Source organism: Chiloscyllium plagiosum, unplaced genomic scaffold, assembly GCF_037043375.1.
Source record: "Chiloscyllium plagiosum isolate Xiang-an unplaced genomic scaffold, Cpla_swu_hap1 HiC_scaffold_7, whole genome shotgun sequence".
Classification (NCBI taxonomy): Eukaryota; Metazoa; Chordata; class Chondrichthyes; order Orectolobiformes; family Hemiscylliidae; genus Chiloscyllium; species Chiloscyllium plagiosum.
In genome coordinates, this window is record NW_028270145.1 from 51,074,949 (window position 1) to 51,097,317 (window position 22,369).

Genomic DNA, 22,369 nt, shown 5'->3' on the forward strand with positions numbered 1-22,369 from the left:
TATATATAAGTTCATGGCTGTTTTTGAACAGTGATTTGAACTTAAAGTTTAGGTGCAGGAAGATCAGTAGATGCCACCTTTTAGCTGTTGTGTTAAACTGCAGATCCATCCTTCTCAAAAACTAAAATCAAACCTGGATCTCACCATTGTTCTAAACTTGCAATTGCCAAACTTCTTTTCTTCTGTAACTTGCTCAGCATGTTATTGCTGCCAATTCTCTTGGAACTCCAAATTTGAGGCCCCCGATCAGCTTTCCACCTCAGTCACAGTAACGAAACAAACTCCATCAAGATCAAAAAAATAAAACTTTTTTTTAATTACCACTATCATTCTCCAATATCTTTCCACTGGAAACCAGCTGGATGGGAGACCTTTTAAATGTTGTAATTGCACCAGCCTCCACCACCTGCTCTGGCATCTCATTCATGCATACACCACCCTCTGCCTGAAAAAGTTGTCCCTGAGGTCCCTTTTAAATCTTTCCCCTCTCACCTTAAACCTAGACCCTCTAGATTTGGACTCCCCATCCTGGTAATGCAAGTAAATTTGGCTTGGTGTTTGATGGCCAGCATAGACATGAATTTACACTCACTAGGTACCTCTAACTATCTGATCATACTCAGCAAGGCTCCTACAATGATTTCCTCCTTTGTCCTTATCCACTTATAATTGCTTGCTACCACTCAGTAAGACCATAAGATACAAGATCAGACTTAGATTTTTTTTGTCCCATCGAGTCTGCTTTACCATTCAATCAGGTTACAGCTAATCTGAAAATCCTCAACTCTACTTCCCTGCCTTTTCCCCCCCATCACCCTCAATTCCCTTACAAATTAAAAATCTGTCTACCTCATTCTTGACTTTATTTAACAACCCACCCTCAATAACCCCTGTAGCGAAGAAATCCACACATACTACCACAAGAGAAGAAATTCCTCATCAGTCTTAAAGTCAACCTCTTGCTTGGAGATTATGTTCTCTGGTCTTTGGCTGTCCCACAAGTGGGGAACCACAATGCATTTACTATATCAAACCCCGTAAAAATCTTTATATGTTTCAGTAAGGTCTCCTCTCATTCTTCTAAAGTCCAATGATTATAAGCCCAATCTATGCAGTTTACCTCATAAGAAAATCCAGAATCAACCTCGTGAATCTTCTCTGTAAAGTTTCTACTCCTCGTAAGACTTTCGAGATAAGAGACTAAAACTGCTCACAGTATTCCAGGTATGTCCTGACTAGAGTTTTGCATGGTTTTAGCAAGACCCCTGCTATTTTTGTACTCTATTCCCTATTCAGCTCTTCTACTCTGCCTGCCAATGTGTATTACCTCACATTTTCCCAAATGATATTCCACATTTTCACTTACTCACTTAGCATTTTGCTTCTGAAGAAAAACACTTGCTGGCATCTCAGTGGTGGCTATTGCCTTGAGTGACTTATTAGTCATTTCAGAGAGCAGTTAAGAGTCAGCCACATTGCTCGAGGTCAGAATAGCAGATATCCAGTGAACCAAAAGTGTATTTACAATAGGTGGTTATGGTTGGCAAATACCAGCTTTTTAATTCCTAAATATTTAAAAATTGAATTTAAATTTCACCACCTGCAATGGTGGGATTTGAACCCATATCTCCAGAATATTAGTCAGGAACTCCAGGTCACTAGTCCAGTAACTTCACCACCACACTACCACCTTTATCAAAAAAAAACATTTTTCACATATACACTGTAAACACCCAGCTTTACCTCGTCACCATTTCCCTTGACCTTATCAATGTTGCTAAACTATTTGACTGATTATCCAGGACGAGAGGAGTACAAATTTATTGCAACTTTATGATGGGGGAGAAATCAAATCCCCTTTAGTCATTACCACAAACTCCATTCCTTAGGCACCAACTCCACTACCTTCTGAGCAATGTCAGAAGCTGAATCAGGCTGTTTTTGTAATTCGTTGATATATTGGAAACCTTCCCACCTGACACCCACCCCAACTATCGTAAAGACTATCTATTTAAACATCAGTAATATTAGCTGGTTCAACCCTGCTTCACCTCAACAGCTGAAATCCTCCAGTCCTTTTTTACCCCTGCAGTTGACTATTCCAACACTTAGCTTGCCTTCCAAATTATTCACTTTGTAAACGTGAGATTGTTCAAATCTGCCTATTCACCCATCAGCATGTGCTTACTGACCTATAGTAGGTTCTGGTTAAATAATGTTTGCTTCTAAAACTTGCATCCCCCGTGGCTTTACCCTTCTCCATCTCTAAATGCCTCCAACTCCACAGTCTTTCTAGTTATTTCCATCCCTCCAAGCTTTTGAACTTCCTGATTTTACTGGACCATAACATAGCCTTGCAGCAGCAAAAGCCTCCAGCACTGGAAATTTCACCTTGCTCATCACTCTTCCCTCATTGAAAAGGTGTCTACAGAAAGTGACTCCAACATTTTGTACCCAGCAATAACAAACGTGGATCTAATTAGTCCTCTGTAATAGATTTTGGATCTTTCAACACAGTTAGAAGAGTCCAGGACACCACTGATGACTAGCCAGCCATACTTGTTCATTGATGGGATCCTAAGTGGGCATGTCACTGGACGTTGATGGGAACAATGTACTTTTCAAACTGCAATTCAGTGGAAGGGCATATTTACATTAATTATATTATATTTCTAGTAGGGCCTCCCATCACACTGGCTCATGGCCAACATTTCCAATTCTGAATCAACTTCTGCATTCATGCTCCAGTGCAGGGATTACAGCACTTAATCTAGTCTGACACTTCAGTGTTGAAGGAGTCAGTTTCAAATGTTCTAACTGATTAGCGGACCTCTTAATAGTTGCATACTTATCAGTTGTTGAAACTTTATTGCTGGAACAGCACAGCAGGTCAGGCAGCATCTAGGGAACAGGAGATTCGACGTTTCGGGCACAGGCCCTTCTTCAGGAATGATTCCTGAAGAAGGGCCTGTGCCCGAAACGTCGAATCTCCTGTTCCCTGGATGCTGCCTGACCTGCTGTGCTGTTCCAGCAATAAAGTTTCAACTTTGATCTCCAGCATCTGCAGACCTCACTTTCTCCCCATACTTATCAGTACCTTGTACTGTTGAATTTTGTAGTTGTAACCACGTAAACTCGAGCATTATACAATGGTCCCAAACCTAAGATGGAACCGATCTGTTGTTCTGGACTTGGGCATGTAGGATCTCCGTAAATGAACTGTCTCACCTGTCAGATGGATGCTCTACAGCAGCAATGTACTTAATCTAAAAGGCATTCCCAAAGCTTCACTGTGACATACAACCAACAATCATCACTCTTTTAGGATTAGAATGTCAAATATAGTTCCAACCAATTGTTATTAATTGTATTTTGAGGTGCAGGCATTGCTGGCAGGACTACCATTTACTGTACACCCTAGCTATCCTGTGAAGACAGTGATGGGCCTTCTTGAACTATTATGGTCCATTGACAAAGACAGGGAGTTACATCTGTTTGACACAATAGAGTGGCTCACTAGGACACAGATGTGGAATTGGATTGTCCCTCACAGATCAGATGGTCTTCTTTATGGAGGAGATTAGTAAATCAACCCTTCAGTTTTGAAACAACTACTCCAACTACTTTTTATTTCCACATCTTTGTCTCAATAATCAACATGAGCTCATTGACCTATACAGGTACTAGATTCTGGTTAAATCATGTTTGGTTATAAAACTTAGAATGGTCATGGTAGAATTGAACTCAGTCTCTAAGTTTTTCATCCAAACCTCTTAGATTAATTGTTCATTAAAATAACTACACTTAAGGGGTGTTCTTCTACTGTAGGATATATCAACTGGGCATTATCTGAAACAGCCCAACATCAGGATTGATTATTTCTTTCTCTGCTGGCTATCACTCTGGGCTGCTCTAAAACGTTAGATGCCAAAGGGGCAAGGACAGCCCACTTACAAACACTTTGAACAGAATATGGACAATTGCCTATGGACAGTTTGTTAGTTCATTTTCTTTTCATACCAAGCTAAATTTTAAACATTTTTAAATGAACTTAATTTGAAAAGTAACTTCACAGAATTACATATTTCAGATCAGTATAAGTGAAGAAATCATCGAAAGAAAAGTTAATAATTATTAAATCAAAGTTCATTAAACCTTCTGCCTATGGAAAATAAGCTGGTAAATTTCTCAATGTTGAGTTATAGTTGGAAAGAAGCTCAACTCCAAAATACCAACATTTCCATCAAAGTTAGCATCATCCTCGAAGTACTCCACTCAAATTTGCCAAAATTTACCCTTCGCACCTTGACATATCATTAAGGCATAGATCAGTTCTACGTGTAAAATTTTTCAGATGCTTATGGCCTTTGACTTTCTGGCCCAACAGGTAACATAATAAATTAAGCACTTGAAATTCATTATATGAATTGTTGTACCTTACATCTTGGATATACACCAAGCTTCACTCATTTGAAGTATTAACTATTACAGTATTGCAAAAAAAACATCAGTAGCTATAATTTTTACTATTTTTAAAGCGATACAAATATAGGTAAACACAATTTACAGCAAATTGTTCTTTTGATCCACTACCTTCAATTGTAGAGTTAATCTGAGACTTCTGCTTTGGTTTGAGTTATAACGGTCCTCCTGATACAAGAATAAACTTTTGTAGGGCTGTTAATTAAATACCAAATTAGAATTCAACTTTATATTAAGAATGTGGGAATATTAAGAATTCAAAACCAGAATGAAAATTCTGTTCATTTCTAGTGTAGTGGGAAAATAGACTAAAGGAATCTATTGAACTTTTGTTCACTAAGGAATGTTTGTCTCAATGATAAAGTGATCTGATGGACAAAGGATACTTGATGTTCAGAAGGCATTTGATAAAGTCCTCCACCGGAGGCTGGTTAGAAAAGCTAAAGCATATGTCATAAGAGATAATGTACTGGTATGGATTAATGATTGGCTGATCGATTCAAAACAGAGCAGGAATAAAAGAGTTATTCTTGCATTGGAGTGGAGTACCACAAGGACCAGTACTTGGCCCCAGCTACTCACAATGTATATCAATGATTTGGAAGTGGGGACCAAACATATTATTTCTAAATTTGCAGATGATAGAAGATGAAGTGTGATGTAAAGCAGCTTCAGGTGGATTTGGAAAGGCTTTGCAAATGGGCAAGAACATGGCAGATGGAATACTTAGTGAAAAAATTGAAGTTATCCACGTTCATGGAAGAGGCTGATGTGGACATTTTTTAAATGGTAAGAGGTTAGAAAGTGTAGATGTATAGAGGGACTTGGGTTTGCTAGTCAATAAATCACTGAAGACTAACAGGTGCAGCAAGCTATTAGAATGGCAAATAGAATGTTATCCTTTATCACAAGAGGACTGGAGTACAGGAGTGGTGAGTCTTACTTCAATTGTATAGTAGTTTGATTACAACACACATGGGGTTCAGTGTGCAGTCTTGGTGGGCTCATTTCAGGAAAGATATTATTGACATAGAGGACGCAGCAAAGCTGCACCAGATTAGTTCCTGGTATGGTGGAACTGTCCTCTGACGAGAGATTGGACAAACTGGGCCTATATTTTCTAGAGTTTAAAAATATGAAACCTACAAAATACTTCATAGGATAGACAGGGTAAATATAGACTAGATACTGCCACTGGTTGAGAATCTAGAAATAGGGGCACAATTTTAAAATAAGGGAGATTCCACTTACATCCAAAATGAGGGAAACTTTGGCATTCTCAGTCAAAAAGTATGCCACTGGAAAAGCTCAGTGGATCAGGCTGATGAAAGGCATATGCCCAAAATGTCAAATTGTCCTACTCCTTGGATGCTGATGGAGCTGCTGTGCTTCTCCAGTTCTACACTCTTCGACTCTGATCTCCAACATCTGCAGTCCTCACTTTCTCCTTTGGAATTCTCAACCAAAGAGGGCTGTGGCAACTCAAGTTTTGATTGCGTTCAGTGACTGATAGATTTGTGAATGCCAATGTCATAGAGGGTTATGGGAATGGGGTGGCTAAAAGGCATTGAAGTGTTCAATCGGTCATGATCATGTGGATCAGACTCGACTGGGTAAATGGCCTACGCCTGTGTTCTAGTAAGCGACACTTAAAGTTGCATTGCTCCCTACAATGTAAATGAAACTCATATTTTCTGCATAATTTTTTCCAAAAGAAAAATATATTAGCTTTTAAAACAACTATAAAAATAGATAGTGATGAATTTAGTTAGAAGCTTCAGGAAATGTAGACAAGAGCCTGAAATGAGCAGATCATTGTTAGAGTAGAGAGAAAAGAAGAAGATTCCCTCTAGCAAGCGGATTGCCAACTAAAAAGTCACAGATTCAAAACACTGAAAATTCTGAGAATTAAGATAGCATCTCCTGGGCAAGAGCAACAGCTACAGGATAGTGGTCTTCCACACACATTTCTGATCAGGACCTTTGTTGTCTGCGTGCATGCACGCATGTGTAGTGAGAGATGGTGGTGGTGGTGGTGGTGCTGCTGAAACAATGATGGCCATATAAACAAGATTATACAGAACTGACTAACTAACATCAATTAATTTTTCACAATGCACATTATGTTTCTAAAATTCAGATTGTTACTTTACTCAGATGATTTATTTTTCCTGTAATAACCAACAGGACCAGGTTTTTCTTTGATGCATTTTTCAGGCAAATCAGAACAAAGTAGTCAGCTTCTTTGTCTCATGGTGAAAGCTTTATTCTTGTAGCGTGGCAAGTTTCTTTTCAGAAGAGTTTGAAATCTCACCGCAGGCACAATTTTTGGAAAGGGATCTTCGGTGCAAGTTATGCCAAACAGGATATCGTGGGAAAAATAAGTGTTGCTGAACAAAGAGACCTTGGAGTTCAGGTTCATAGTGCCTTTAATGTGGAGTCACAGGTAGATAGGATAGTGAAGGTGGCATTTGGTGAGCTTTCCTTTATGGTCAGAGAATTGAGTACAGGAGTTGGGGGTTATATTGCAGTTGTACAGGATGTTGGTTAGGCCACTTTTGGAATATTGTGTGAAATTCTGGTCTCTCTCCTTTCAGAAGGATGTTGTGAAACTTGAAGGGGTTCACAAAAGATTTCTAAAGAATGTTGCCAGGGTTGGAGTGTTTGAGCTACAGGCAGAGGCTAAGATGGCTGGTGCTGTTTTCCTTGGAGCATCAGAGGCTGAGGGGTGACCTTATAGAGGTTTGTAATATAGTTAGGGGCATGGATAGGATAAATTAACAATAGACATAGAATAAATACAGTCCCTGGGTGGGGGAGTCCAGAACTAGAGGGCATAGGTTTAGGGGAAAGATTTAAAAAGGGACCGAAGGGGCAATTAGATTAGATTACATTACAGTGTGGAAACATGCCCTTCGGCCCAACAAGTCCACACCGACCCGCCGAAGCGCAACCCACCCATACCCCTACATTTACCCCTTACTTAACACTACGGGCAATTTAGCATGGCCAATTCACCTGACCTGCACATCTTTGGACTGTGGGAGGAAACCGGAGCACCCGGAGGAAACCCACGCAGACACGGGGAGAATGTGCAAACTCCACACAGTCAGTCGCCTGAGGCGGGAATTGAACCCGGGTCTCTGGCGCTATGAGGCAGCAGTGCTAACCACTGAGCCACCGTGCCGCCCAATGTTTTCATGCAGAAGGTGGTGCATATATGGAATGAGCTGCCAGAGAAGTGGTGGAGGCTAGTACCAATTATAACATTTAAAAGGCAAATGGATGGGTATATGAATAGGAAGGGTTTAAGAGGGATATGGTCCAAGTGCTAGCATATGGGACTAGATTAATTTAGGATATCTGGTCAGCATGGACAGGTTGGACCGAAGTGTTTGTTTCCATGCTGTAGAATCTCTTCACCTCTGACTCTAAACGTTAGACATTAAAAACACATTTGGACTTCCCTTGAAAGACCCAAAAATCAGCATACAAATATTTTCATTTTGACACAGGCAGGGGATCATTCTAGCGACGCTGAGGAGTTGGTAGTCAGATCATTGGCATCTCTACTAGAGAAACTCTGTACAAGGAATAAATCTAGCATGTCTACTCCATTAACTCACTGTGTTAAATAAACAAGCTTCCTAATTTTTCATTAAAAACTTCTCACCAAAGCATTCATTCACCTCCACCACTTCAATATTTAGAATATTGTTAGATTACAGATACTTCAAGCAAAAATATTTTATTGACATTGCACTAGTATGACCAATGGCTATGTTAATGGTACTTGATAACTGGATAAGAAAAATAAACTTCCAATCATAAGGGGCACAAGACCTACTTACAAGAAATGTCACTAATTCTAAACCCACGAGAATAATCAAATAGGTAAATTGAAGCTTTTAAACACACCATGATGATCCAAAAATCAGAAGAATCAATGAAATGGGTTTCATTAATAAACTTCCTACAGCAGTCTTCATAATGTCACCAAATCTAAGTATCTATTGTTGTAAAGGTAAAGGTAGAGGTACACTTGTGAAATGGGTTTATGCCAAGAAAACTGCATACCTGGTCAAAGAGAATTTCACGAAAAGACTTAATAGTCAGCATCACTTTTACATCAGAGAAAGTATATCAATGAAAACAATAAAAAGGAGCCAAACTAATCCAAAATAACTAAACAAAAAAGGAAAGAAACATGGTTGGCTTCCCAAAGTAGACAATTTATTTGAATTTTGTTGACTAACAAGTTGTGCACATATTTATTGATATTCCACAATATTGGATGAAACATTTCAAAATAGTTTTAGAAAAAAAAGTTACTCCAAAAGAACACAACCTTCAAGATGTCACAGAATATTAGCCATATTGCCACCAAATGTCAAATAGCCAATTCACATCTGACTGGAGATCCAAATGGTGACATATTTGCGACTCAACTATCCATTTGTAATCAACCATGCACAGAGGAGTTCCAAACTTAATAAACATTGTGCAAGATACCAATATATTTGACCGAAGCCACTTTATAAAGAGTCCAGTAACATAGCCAGCCAAGGTGTTTGGGATCATTTCACATCTGGAATACTTTAGAAACATAGACAATTACATGAAAGCAAATTCACATTTGTCTTACTACAGAAGACATGAAGGAAGACAATGATTGACTTATGCCCACAATGTCCCATCTTTTCCAAAAAATGGATTCAAACGTTTTTTCCCCACAAGCATTTAGTTGTCCCTCTTGTGTTTTCAAGCCTTCTTTAGTCATAACAAATCTTCCTGCTGCAGTTCACAGTTTTCCTGGGGGGTGAATGAAGATCTGGCTAATTCCTCTGTTAGAACACAACAACAAAGGTTTGCCTTAAACACAATGTAATACACATAAATATAAGAGTTACATAGAAAAATAAGACTCTACAGGCCTTTGTCAAATTATTTGGCACAATCTTTATCCCAAACAATTAAAAAAGACATTTAGAATCAGGTTAAATGATTTTCACTAAAACATTAAATACTGGGACTGCATAACACAAAAAAAAATTTTATCAAATAACAAAAAAAAAAGTTACCTTTGTTGAAGGGTGATCATTAGTCAGGTCCTGGTTCCACAATCCGATAAACTGGGTCACTTCAATTCAGTCCACATCACTAAACTTCTAAAATTTTAAGTCATGACTGGATCTTTTGAATTGAAATCTTTCTTAAACCAAAGATTTTTTGTCCTTCCATGCCCAAGTCTTACACAAGAAGTTTATATAATGTCATTTGGCTTATAAGATTGTCATGGTTTGGAACTAACAAAATGAAGAGAGTCATGTGACTAGTGTAGAAGTCTGACAGTAAACCTGGGTGTTTCAGGTATTTGATCAAAAGGAGAGTCATATTATATTATCAAAAAATGTGTCAAATGTTAAAAACTGTCACTGTCCCAAAGTGGTTAAGTCCACAAATTCTCTTGTAACATGAAGGTGTAATAGTAACAAGTTGCAGACAGCAGTGCTGGAATGTGTCCTTTTATTTTGAAGATTTAAAGAAATAATAAATTAAGATAATTGATTGACTTGTCACTTTAGAAACTAGTGACTTCTCATTGACATGAAGAGGATCGCAGAGGACACCAAACTGACATCAGAATACACACTTTCCTTTAAGCCCCAAGATATCACAGAGGGATTTGCACTTTTGTTCACTGGTGATCTTGGTCAACCTGGAAAAGGAGAGCAAGACGACAGTTGGTGGTCAGGCCTGGATGTCAAGGAGAAACAAAATGCCAACACTGTTGTTCATTACATGGAATATAGCTGAAGTTTCCAGTTTGAAGACTTAGTTGATGAATAGCCAAAACACAAGTAGTCTAGTCAAAGCTAAAGGGAGAATCTCCAGGTAAAGCTCTCATGGGAGAAGATAGTGTTGACAAGGGAAAGGAACAGAACACACGTAAAACTCTTGGGACTTTGAAACATTTTGAATTGATTCCAGGAGAAGTGAATGTCCATTTTACACAGCGAGCAACATTGACCAAATTAGGGTGGTCAATTGTCACTAAAATTAGAAAGCAAACTTCCTTTCTTTGTGTAAAATGTGTATTACCTACAAAAATGAGAAACCTTTCATTTTAGTTATTTATACAGTGAAATATTTTTAAAACACGAAATCTTGATGTCATCCTTGCAGCAAGCAAGTTCAAATTTCTCTAAACTATATATCATTCTCTACAGAGTACATCACGAGTTATTCTGCTAATTCTAGAAACTTGGAAGTTTGAGGTCCCCACCATATCAGGCATTTCTCTACAGGGCGCCAGTGTGAAGGAATTCACCCGAGTCATATCAATGCATCTTCTACAGGCCAACACTGCTGGTATTCACCAAGAACCCACAGAAAGCAGCCTTTAATTTATGATGAAATACCACTTGAACACAAAATCTATATTAAGGAAATTCAACTGCAAAGAAACATTCTTACATTATGTAAAGGATATCTTTTTAAGAAATTGGTTGACTCTTCAGCATAAAGAATACATTTTAATAACAAATGAATTAAATACATCTTTCATAACGGATAAGTTTATTAAGTTTAAAAAGTGTTCTGCAGGTGTCACGGGACTTGGTTTGATTGATAAGTCGACCTACATTGGTCAAAGCATTAGCATGAGAACCAGAAGAGATATTTGATGAGAACGTCTTCAGGTCTCAGCTATCACGCACAAAGCAATGAAGGTGAGTGTTCATGAATGCACACTCATTATGGAATTTGTCCAATTTGTCCAATGGCTGGTAGATTTGCAAGACCTAAGGGCCAACATCCAAGCTGACCCTATCTGCCTGATATTGTGGAAAAATTACAGATATGCCCTAGGCACAAAAAGCAGGTTAAATCTGACCTGGCCAATTATTGCCCTATATCAGTCTACTCTTCATCAAAGTGATGGAAGGGGTCATCCAAGGTGTGATCAAGCAACACTTGTGCAGGATTAACCTGCTCACTGACAGTTTGGATTCAACAAGGGTTACTCAGCTTACTACCTCATTACAGACATAGACAAAATACATGAACTCCAGAGAGAAGGAGAGACTGACTGCCCTGGACATCAAGGCAGCATTCGATGGAGTATAACATCAAGGAACCCTAGTAAAATTGGAATTAATGGGAATCAAAGGGAAACTATTACCCTGGTTGAAGTCATACCAAGCATAAAGATGGTAGATTATTGTATGTCAATCATTTCACCTCCTGAACATCAGTGAGGGAGATCCCCAGGCTATTGTCTTCGGCCCAAACACCTTTAGCCACTTTCTTCCACCGTAAGGTCAGAAATAGGGATGTTTGCTGATGATTGAACACTGCACAACAACATTAATGACTCCACAGACACTGTAGTCATCCAAGGGCATATGCAGCAAGACCTAAACAATAATCAGGCTAATGCAAATATGTGCCACATAACATTCATGTCACACAAGTGCCATACAATGACTATCTCCAATAACAGAATCTTAGCATTACTCCTTGACATTCAATTACATTACAAATCAGTGAGTCCCACTAACAATTTGAGGGTTACTATTTACCAGAAACTGAACTAGACTAGACTAGACATTTAATACAATGCCCACAAAAGCAGGTCAGAGCCCAGGAGTAATTCACCTCCTATCTCCCACTATCCACAAAAGGAAAATTCTGAAGTGTGATGGAACACACTCCATGGGTGAGGATAGCTCCAACAATACCCAAGAAACTTGATACCATCCAGGAGAAAACATCCCACTTGATTAGTATCCCATCCACCATCTTCCACACTTAATTCCTCTCCCAATGATGTTCAGTAGCACTAGCAGCAGCAGCGTTTACTATCTACAAGATGCACTGCAATACATCACCAAGGCTCCTCTAATAGCACCTTCCAAACTAGTGACCTTTACCACCTATAAAAGGACAAATGCAGTGGTTACATGGGAACACCACACTTTCAAGTTGCCCTCCAAGTCATACATCATCCTGATTTGGAACTGCTGCTCCTTTAGTGTCACTTGGGTCAAAACCCTTGACCTCCCTCCTTAACAGCACTGTGATGCCCCAATGATTCTTGAAGGCAGCTCACAACCACCTTCTCTAGGTGAATAAAAAAGTCACTGGCAATCCTGACAAAGTGACTGTAGTAGTTTGGTCATTCCAAACAAGCATGATTAAGATGGCAAAAATGCATGCTATTCTTAAATGATAACTCAGAATCCATATCTAATGGATCTGCAGCCAAATATGACCTTGCAGCTTTGCTTCAAAGCAAGTTAGAAACTGGTTTGTGAAATTTGTTTAAAAATAGCAAATAGCTTTGCATTACACATAAGATTCATCCTCATGGTTCATTGAGCCCACACACATATGGGCTGCTGGAAACACCGAAAATTGATGCCCCATTACCCCCTATTTTACCAACAATCAGTGCGAGGCAGTATGAATTGACCAAATGGTTGAGTGAGTTGTCAGTCAGTTCGAGGAGAGATTTTTTTTTTTTTTAAAAACTTACACAGAAAAGGGTTCCTTCACCTTCAGGAAGACTATATCAGACATAAATATTGATAACAATATTTTGTCTACATGCTTGCTCAACAAAGCAAACTTATTTAAAGGCAGGTTAAAGAAAGCCATTTCCATCACATCTCTACATCACAGCAACAGAGACACACCATCACACTTATGAACTTAGTAATTTATATAATCCATTTTAAGATTTCATTTTAAATATACCTTGCATGCCCAAATTAATGTTGCAGCATAGGATCCCCTCAAAATCCAGTGCTCATCCACATTTTAATTGATTTAAATTTTGAATGAGTTAAACCCTAGCATAATGCATATTTGCACATTTAAGGATTCCAATACTTGCTTTGCTTCAATGACTAGTTGAGCAATCCATTAACAGATAATCTACCTAGTGCAAGTTCACCTTCACTGTCAAAAAACAAGGTGGGATTCATACACCTCCACATATTGGATTATCAGTCATAGGGCCATATAGCACGAAAACAGACCCTTCTGTTCAACTCGTTCGCGCTGATCAGACATCACAATCTGCCCTCATGTCATCTGCCAGCCTTTGGCTTGTATCCCTCTAAAAACTCTTCCTTTTCATATACCCATCCAGCTGCCTTTTATATGTCCAATCAGTAATCTTGTTACAGAGTGCTAGCCATTTGTTCACCTTGAAAACCTGATGTGGAAATACAGGAAATGCTTTCTTGATCAATTTATTATTTGCTATGTACCTCACACAAACAAATAAGCCAAAGGCTATCACCTTTGGACATAAAAAATGCCCAATCTGTCAAATTATCTTGGAACGGCATGATAACACAAACAAAGTTGAACCACAAGTCAAGTAAGCCATTTCACTCACCTACTATGCAATGATGTGCGAGTATTTTCCAAAAGAATACTGGCATCAGTTTGAAAAAGATGTTTTCCTGACCAGATAATTCAGCACTGCTGTATAATAGTTTGCATCTGTGATATGCCAGGCACGTTGGGAATTTGTCCCAACGATTTGCTGATTAAATCAAACATGTTCCTTCAGTTGTTCACAATAGACAGGGTACAGACTCTACAGAGGACTCAAATCAGGTTGCGCTTGCAAAACTCAAATGTTCATCAGATTGGAGTCCATGTTTGGACATTACTTGCCAAATAATCTCAAGTATGCTAATATTGACAATAACAATTAAATTAAGACAATTAACAAAACTCATAAGGCGGCTTATTTACATTAGAATATGCACTGCACATGCGGGATCGAGAATGTGGTGCTGAATAAGCACAGACAGACAGCACCCGGAGGTACAGGAGAATCTTCTTTGTTCATATGCAACAACTCTTTCTGCAAAGAAATGGAATCTAATCTGTCCAGGCCTTACACATTTTTGAATCACCATGATCTTAGGGAATCTGTAGTTCCCCCATTGCTTTTTCCATGGCAAAATCTTGGACAGTCAACTCAACCACACCCCAACATTTTTTTTTGCCATATACTTTGCGATAGTTCAAAATTTGACATTCTAACATTTGTCCTAACGAGTGCAAGCCCAAACATGCCTCAGCAACATGTCTCTCTCAAAAGATATTCAGAGTTGGAACAATTATCTAGCCAACTGGCTATATTTATAAAATGAACTTTTCAGTTAATCCCAGAGTGCCAATGTCATAACTTAAAGCCACTTTATGAGTTTACTTGTTCAATGTAATTGAGAGGTAGTTGGAAAATGACCAAAACTGGGAACATAGTACTTAGATTCTTAAATACCAAAAGAATTTTGACAAAATTGAAATTTCAGATCTAAGAATGAAGACATTGAAGAGAAAATCAAATAGTTCCAAGCAAGCTGATTATGCTATGCATGAACAAGGGGCAGAAAACAAAAATCGGTTGGAGCTGTTTATGGAGCCCCTAGCAGCAGTTGTTGAGTAAGACAGTGTATAAAAAGGAAGATATTCAGGGTCCATGTAATGAAAGGGTAATACTGCAACACCAAGAGACATCAGTCTTCTGCAGCAAACTAAGTTTTCAGTAAGGGGAGAGAAAATTCACAGAACATAAACTAACCTTCTGAATCAGTCAGTCTAGGAAACAGGCTATTTTAAATCTAGCATTATGTAAAGCGAATGGGTTAGTTAGTAGTCTAATACTAAAGAGCCTAGGGAAAAGTGACAATTTTATACTGAGTTTACAACTAATTTAGTAGCCTGAAACTAGTCTTAAATCTAAATAAAGGAAATTATATAGGTAAAGAAGGGGTAATTGGACCAGACAATTAGAAAACTGTACTAAATTCCAGCCATTGCTCATCTACCATCATATATTTCCACAAATTAATGCATAATATGCAAAACATACTTCCCGTTAATGCACAGAAACAAAGAAAGGGTAACCCAACTGTGGCCAAAGGAGATAAAAATAGTAAAAGATCAAATGAAAAAAAAAGTTTATTTCAAAAAATGAGCAGGAGGAATGGAATGGGAATTAGCTCAGAAAATAGTGAAAAGGAAAAGAGAATACAAAAGCAGATTAGCAAAAATAAAAAAGCATTTTTACGTCAACATTCTATTCTATCGTGTGATGAGAACACCACTGGTAAGGCTAGCTTTAAATACGTGGCTTTAAATCAGGTGGCCACAAACAGCACTCCAAAAGCTACTGCTTCCAATTAAATCTGTTGGACTATAACCTGGTGTTGTGATTTTTAACTTTAAATAAGTCTTAATAATTGCCAACCAGGTGGTGCCAAGCTGCCGTCATGATCTATTGCAGTCCACATGGTATAGAAACATTGACAGCATCGTTAGGAAGCACTCCAAGATTTGATCCAACAGTGAAAGAATTGCCATATAGTTCCACAGGAAGGTGGCCTATAGCTTGCAGTGGAACTTGCAGACGTGCATCTGCCACACTTATCCTTCTAGGTGCTTGAGGCTGCAGGTTTTTTGGTGCAATGATAGTGGAGGGAATCAATGCTGAAGATGATAGACAGGGTATTAATTAAATGAGCTGTTTTGCCATGGATGGTGTCTAGATTCAAATGTTTTTGGAGCTTCGCTCATCTAGACAGATGGAAAGCATTCTATCACACCTTTAACTTGTGCCTTATAGATGGTGAATGGTTTCAGGAGTCAAGCAGTGAGCTATATGTCACAGAATTCTCAGCCTCCGATCTGCCCAATGGCTCCAATATTTATTCAGCTGGTCCTATTCTGATTTTTATTCAACTGCATCTTTGATATTGATAGCAGATTGAATTACATCAATGGCATGTCTTAGGGTGAATGCTAGAATCTCTTTTATAAGAGAGATTCAATGCTTGCATTTTTGTGGTTCCAATATTACTTGTCACTTATTAATGCGTTGCTAGAAAAGCGCAGCAGGTCAGGAAGCATGAGAATCGACTTTTTGGGCATAAACCCTTCTTCAGGAACCCAGAAGGGCTTATGCCCAAAAAGTCGATTCTCATGCTCCTAGGATGCTACCTGACCTGCTGCACTTTTCCAGCAACACATTTTTCAGCTCTGATCTCCAGCATCTGCAGTCCTCACTTTCTCCTTGTCACTTATTAACACAAACTAATTTGTCCAGGTTTTGCTGCATACAGATACAGACTTCTTCAGTATCTGAGGAGTGCAAATGGTACTGAACATTGAATAATTGACAAAAATCCCTGCTTTTGACCTTACACTAGAAGGCAGGCTATTCTGGAAATCATTGGGCCCTAGAATACTATCCAGATGCAGCAATGACCTGAGATTAAGATGATTAAGTGCAGGATAATTTGGTCACACAGAAGATAATGGTTTTTTCACACAATTCAAAAGAGAGAGATCATCTTTGATTGGCGGGGGGGCGGAAAAGAGAGAGAATAAGGGAACAACAATCAGAAGCTGTTGGATGATCAGTACCTATGCTTAAAAGACAGGACTTGCATAATGCATGTGCTGGAATTGCTAAGGTTTCTTAAGTACAAGGTTTCAAAATTTGTGGATCAGTTGGCAAACTTCCATAACTGGCTAGAAGCTGAAGGGTCCTTCTAACTAACAGGTCTGAAGATGATCCAAAGAAGAGACTACAGGCAAACAGGGATCTCCACAGAATATTAAAAATAATCAAGATATTCAGTACCCAACAACACGGGCAACAGAAAAAGAGGGAAAAAAACAACTTGAATCTAACACTGCTCTAAGGAACTGCAACACTGATAACCTGGGCTGAGATTGTTGATCTCCAACAACCCAACGATATTTCTTTGTGCTGGATAAGGCTCCACAGGGAAGAATTTTTCCCCTCATTCCCATTGACTTCAAATTTTTGGTATGGCTCCTGAAACCATACTGTCAAATGTTGTTTTGATGTCAAGGATGGTGACTTTCACGTCACCTCTTGGAGTCCAGCTCTTTCGACCATGTTTGATTCAAAACTAATGAAGTTGGATAACTAAATGTATGCTTAAAAATGTGTTGCTGGAAAAGTGCAGCAGGTCAGGCAGTGTCAACGGATCAGGAGAATCGACATTTCGGGCATAAGGAGTTGGGGGGGGGGGGGGGGGGGGGGAGAGAAAAAGTAGTGACAGAGCGGTGGGGGGGGGTGAGGAGGAAGAGGAGTGACAGAGAGCGGGGGGGAGGAGGAGGAGGAGGAGTGACAGAGGGGAAACGGGGGAGGGGGGGGGGGGAAGAAAAGCAGAGGGGGGGGTGGGGGAAACATCCTTCTGTAAATTACATACACTGACTTAAGGGTTCAAGAGAGAGCAGAAGCTGATGGAAAAGATAACTCTTTGGGGTCTGATTTGAGTGTACACTTGCTTGCCATGGATTGAATGTTTGTGTGTTGTTCCCTGGAGCTCGAGATCTGGGAATGTTATAAATTTAATTTGCATGTTGAGAATCTATGATGATTAAAAGAAAAAGCCATTTTGTAGGACAATGGTACCAGGCATGTTAGCTGAGCAAGGTTACCTCATGACCTTTTTCAAATGGTTTAGACTAGCCTCTCTTTACTATTAAAAGGGAAGGCTATCTAGCCAAAGCAATTGACCATTTGGCTAAGCTTGATCAGGGTTCCCACTTTGATGTGCAAGTAGCTTAATTAGTCAAGCATATTCAGACGTGTCAGTTTCTTTTGCCATTTTATTGCTGCTTATCTGATTAAGGACATGTGGCATTTTTGTAATTTTAATACCAATTTCTGTAAAAAGACAGCTTGTTTGCAGCAATAAGGGGAGTAGCCGGAGAGTGCTCTTACAGGTAAGAGCTGGCACTGCTACTCTGCTAATGGTTTTAAAATCTTAGCTCAAGCCTAGTTTGTAGGTATGTTATATTGTAACATTGATGCCATTGGTAAATAAAAGTTTAGTTTAAATTATTAACTGTCTGTAAAAGTTTTATATTCCAGACTACGATCTCAGAGATGAAGAGAGGCTTACAGGTAGAGTCCATCAGGGATTCCCTGAGCCATCTCTACTAGGTACTTTAACAAGGGTCCAACCAAAGTGCCACTTAACACTGTCAATGATCTCTCCCATCACTTTGCTGATGATTGACAGTAGACCGATGGGATAGTAAATTGATCGGGTTGTATTTCTGCTGCTTTTTGTAGACAGGTCATTATTACTACACTATCGGGTGGATGCCAATGTTGTACCTGTACCACAACAGCATGGCTCAGGTTACAATTAGTTCTAGGGTACAACTCTGCAGTATTATTACCAGAATGTGGTCAGAACCATAAGCTTTGCAGTATCCAGTGCCTTCAATCATTCTATCATGTGGATTGAATCAAACTGGGTGAAGACTGGAATCTATAATACTGCAAACCTCAGGAAAAGGAAGATGGCACAGAGCTAAAAATTGGGGTAAATATTTTGGGCTTTTCTTCTACATTGATGTGCTGGTCTCCCCCATGCCCATTCCATCACCATTCATGACTGGATTTGGCAGCAATGCAAAGCTCAGATCTGATCCAACAATTGTGGGACTGCTTACTTCGGTCTATCCCATGTATCTTGTGCTAACTGGCATACAGGTATTCATACGTTTTAGGTATGCCTGGTGCTGCTTCTGGCATGCACCTGCTGCACTGTTCATTGAACCAGAGTTGATTCCTCAGCTTAACAGTAATGGCAGGATGTCAATATGCTCGCCATAAGATTCCAGACTGTAATATGGATTGGATCTGAGATAAAGGTGCGGGGGGAGATTAGGAAACAATTTGTAAATTACCTTATTTACAGTGAAATTACAAGTGACATATAAATCAACAGCTAATGAGAGACTCGCTTCGCAGGATTCCATAAAAAAAAGATTAATTGGAATTTTTATCTAATCCTCACCAGACTTCATTTATTGTTAATCGCACTCTAAAATCCAGCTTTTTGGAATCTTCTCAAAGGTGAGAAGCATGCTTCTGCCATGATAGCCTTTCTCATTCTGCTATCTGTAATTCAAGTCTCAAGGTATGCACATTATAAATAATTTCAAATAGTAACTTAACTGCAACACAGTTACCAAAGTATCACAGTGTACGTTTTCTTCATCTACAGTACTGAGAGGTGAAAGTGGGTACTGCAGATGCTGGAGATTAGAGTCAAGATTAGAATAGTGCTGGAAATGCACAGCGGGTCAGGCAACATCAGAGGAGCAGGGAAAAAAAAAAAAATTGACATTTCGGGCAAAAGCCCTTCATCAGGAATGGTGAGCGGGGTCAATCTACAACCGAACACCAGCAACAATGAGTTCTTGACCCCCAACAACCTGAAAATTATTGGCGCATTCTCTTTAATTCCCAGTTGCTTACATGAAAAGCTGAATTTTGGAGAAAGTACAATTCACAAGACTTTCTTTATTGTTAAAACGAGATAAAAAGTTCCAATTGGTCATTACTTTCTCTCTGGTGAGTCAGTCAGTCTCTTGATTTACCTTCTGATCAATTTTCTCGGCAATGGCATCTGTTACAATCAATTTCAAAATACCATGGAAAAATTACTATTAAAAACATAATCTAAAATATGCATGTTTTCTATCAAGATTTTGACAAAAATTGGTTTTCGCTACACCGTGAAATTCAAATCACATATGACAGCACTATTGGCTAAGTTTTAATTATTTATGTTAATATCTGGCAACTGTTTTAAGATTACTCAATTCATGCTTAGTTCAATATTGCCCTGATCATACTCCTATCTTCCACCCTACACAAACCCCTGTTCAACCAAAACTCAGCTGCTCATATCCCAAGAGAAAGTGGGGACTGCAGATGCTGGAGATCAGAGTCAAAAAAAGTGTGGTGCTGAAAAAGCACAGCTGTGTTTTTCTATAATGGAGACCAACTCTTTAAATATTGCCACATTCAATGAGAGATGAAACAACTGTTAATATTTTGGACTGACAATAGACAAGGGGTACAATTGTAAAGGGGGTGCATGAGTAGAGGGACCTGGGTATACATTTGAACAGATCAAAAAAAAAGCAACAGGACAATTGCAAAAAGCATTTGATAAAGCATACATTATGTCAATGTTAGGGAATCCCTGGTTAAAGTACAAGAGCATAGAGTTATACCTTAGATGGAGAAGAGTCATACAGCATGGATACAGAACTGTCAGTTCAACTAGTCCATGTCAACCAGACATCCCAATCTGGCCTAGTCCCATTTGGCAGCATTTGGCATATATCCTTCTAAACCCTTCCCATTCATATACTGTTCAGATGCCTTCTGAATGTTATAACTGTACCAGCTTCAACTACTTCCTTGACAACTCATTCCATACAGGCACCACCCTATGCATGAAAAAGTTATCCCTCAGGTCCCTGTCACATCAAACCTATGTACTCTAGTTTTGGACTCCCACATATTAAGAAAAAAGATCTTGGCTATTCACCGTATCCATGCCTCTCATGATTTTATAAACTTCTAAGATCAAGTCTCAGCCTCCAACAATCCAGGGAAAAAAAGCCCCAGCTTATTCAGCCTTTCCCTGTAACCAAAGTCCTCCAGTCCCAGCAACATCCTTGTAAATATTTTCTGCACCCTCTCAAGTTTAACATCAGCTTTCCTATAAAAGGGTGACCCAAATTATATGCAGTATTCTAAAAGTAGCCTCACCCACGTCCTGTACAGTCACAACATGACATCCCAACTCTTGTACTCAATGCTCTGACTAAGGCAAGCTTCACCTTCCTCACCACCTTGTTGACCTGTGACTCTGCTTTCAAGGGACTACGCACCTGTACCCCTCTTTATTGTGAGTAATTCTGGATGACACAATACAAGCAGCACACAAAAGGAAAGAAAACATTCACAAAAATGGTTCCAGGGATGAGAAACTTCAATTATGTGGATTGTTTGGAAAGGTTGGGACCATTCTCAAATGTCTCATAGGAGATCTGATAGAAGTTTTCAAAATCATGAGCAGCTGGATAGAGTAGATTGGAAGAACTATTTACAATAAAAGGATCGAGAACAAAATGGCATAAATTTAAATAATTTGCTAACAGAAAATAGGACGCAAGAAAACACTTTCATTAAATGTCTGATTAGGAACTTGAAGGCACTGCCTGCAAGTGTAGCATTGGGAGGTTCAAAGGAGGCATTCAAGAGATTATTAATTAAATAGAAAACAACATGCAAGGGTATAGGGAAAAAGCAAGGGAATGGCACTATGTCATGATGCTCATTTGTACAGCTGATGCAGACAATGGACTGAATGACATTTTTCAGTGTCATAACACTTCTGTGTAAATGACATCACAGAATCAGAACAAGCAACAGCTAAATATTGAAAAAAAACAAAACTCGACACAACAGTTATTTTCCAATGCCAGACTGTAAGAATCTGGTCATTAAAAAGATACAGACAGAAATGGCCAAGCCTTAATTTAATGCGCCTCTTACCATACGTCACACTATTCAATACATTTAAATGAGAGTCAGATTGCAAGCTGCAGTTTTTTTAAAAAACAAAGCTCACAGGTTGACCTGCACATTTTAGATAAGAACTTCAATTGTGGTTGGTCAGATATGCTTACCCTCACCTGAAGTTGCACTGCAATTAGAACATCAATCATGGATGGTATAACTGGATGATTGTAAATTCTGATCCAATATAGAATCTCTAATAGTGAAAATGTACAAAACCATTTCCTAAATATATTGGGTGTTTCATTTGGTGTATCAAACAAGCAAAATATTAAGTATAGTTTATCCCTCATTAAATGCTGCAATACATAAAGTTTGTCTCCATTATAAATACTGGCATAAAAATATCAAAGACAATGGGCACCATTCCCAAACTTGAATATACCAACCAAGATCAAGTACAATCTTCAGATCTAGAGGGGTGGA

The 22,369-nt window shown here is 38.9% G+C and overlaps 1 protein-coding gene across 2 annotated transcripts in view; it reads right to left on the reverse strand.

The window, feature by feature from the left end:
* LOC122551539 (juxtaposed with another zinc finger protein 1-like) overlaps window positions 1-22,369 on the reverse strand; it is a 118,387-nt gene that overhangs the window by 90,727 nt on the left and 5,291 nt on the right. Inside the window, exons 2-3 of one of the 2 annotated variants that reach the window (XR_006312131.2) lie at window positions 9,564-10,201; window positions 8,694-9,326 (exon numbers count right to left, since the gene is read on the reverse strand). The exons of the other annotated variant lie outside the window; for it this stretch is intronic. The gene's annotated coding sequence lies outside the window, so the exon portion shown is untranslated. Of the gene's footprint in view, window positions 1-8,693; window positions 9,327-9,563; window positions 10,202-22,369 lie in introns of those variants that run through there. 2 annotated transcript variants of the gene reach the window in all.